The following is a 1,545-nucleotide window of genomic DNA, read 5'->3' on the forward strand; positions in this document are numbered from 1 at the left end:
TATTCTTCTTCATGGAAAAATAACAGATTCAGTCATAGTAAGTGATTTTAATACACCACTAGAAGAGAAAGACAGATCACTGGAAAATAAGCTCAGCAAGGAGACTACAGAGCTAAACACTACAATTAGACTACTGGACCTGATAGACATTTATAGAGCTTTCCATCCAAATGCAAAAAAATTCACATTGTTTTCAGGTGTACATGGTTCATTTTCGAAAACACACCACATGCTGGGATATAAGTCGAGTCTGAGTAATTCAAACACGTAGAGATTACTCATACATCCTTTTCAGACCACCATAAAGCTGAAGCTGCCATAAAGCTGAAGATCAGCAAAAGGACAACCAGTAAAACAAGGGCAAACAATTGGAGGATGAATAATGATGATCTTCTGTGAAAGGAATAGATACTGGCACAGATTAGAGAGAAAATTAGGAAGTTTCTAGAAACTAACAAGAAGGAGAATACAGTGTACCAAAACCAATGGAACACAGTTATCAGAGGAAGTTTGACAGCGATTAATGCATATTGAAAAAGAAAGGGAGACATATGACTGGTACGCTATCACAAAACCTCTGGCAACTAGAACAGAGTCAACAGAACAACCCTTCCAATAGCAAAAGAAAAGAAATAATAAAAATCAGGGCAGAGTTAAATGAGTGGGAAAACAAATGAACAATGCAAAAATAAAATGATCTTTTAATGAAATAAAAAAAGAGAAAATAACAAGAGAACCTACAGACTGGGCGAGGATTTTTAGCATTGACACAACAGAAAAGGGGCTAATTACTATAATCTACTTGCTTGCATAAAGAAGAAAAAGTTAACCCCATGAAAAAGTGGGCAAAAGATCTGAACAAAAGTTTCACTAGGGAGTAAACACAAATAGCCAATAAACATGCGAAAATGCTCCCGATCATTAGCCATCAGAGAAATGCAAATGAAACAACTATTAGATAATACCCTTGAGGATAGCCCAAATCAGAAAATCAGAGAGCAACAAATGTTGGAGGGGATATGGCGAGATAGGAACCCTCCTTCACTGCTGGTGGTCATGTAGATACATCAAGCCGCTGTGGCATGCCATCTGGTGATATTTAAAGCAAATGGAAATTGTGTTACCTTACAACCCAGCAAGCCCTCTTCCGGGCATATACCCAGGACAGGTAAGAAACAAACCAAGACCAGTGGTCTGCATTCCAATATTTGTTGTGGCACAATTCACAATCATAAAGAATTGGAAACAACCTAAATTTTCATTGACAGACGAGAGGATTAGAAAACTCTGGCACACCACCAAGCCCTGAGGACAATATTCCTGCTCAGAGCAGTCAATGCACAGAGAGGAACATAAGACTGGCCCCCTATGCAACATGACGACGTCCCTTATTGATGCATATAGCACTATGAGTGACAACAATGGAGGCAGAGTGCGGGAATTGTGTCTGATCTGACCCCACCACACTGGGGCAAATACTAAGGGCATGCAACAGAGCACCAAGGGGAACAAAGCAATGAAGTCCCTGGGGAATACCAAAAATAG

Source organism: Echinops telfairi, unplaced genomic scaffold (assembly GCF_000313985.2).
Source record: "Echinops telfairi isolate 266 unplaced genomic scaffold, ASM31398v2 ScPeMD7_7469;HRSCAF=8507_1, whole genome shotgun sequence".
NCBI lineage: Eukaryota > Metazoa > Chordata > Mammalia > Afrosoricida > Tenrecidae > Echinops > Echinops telfairi.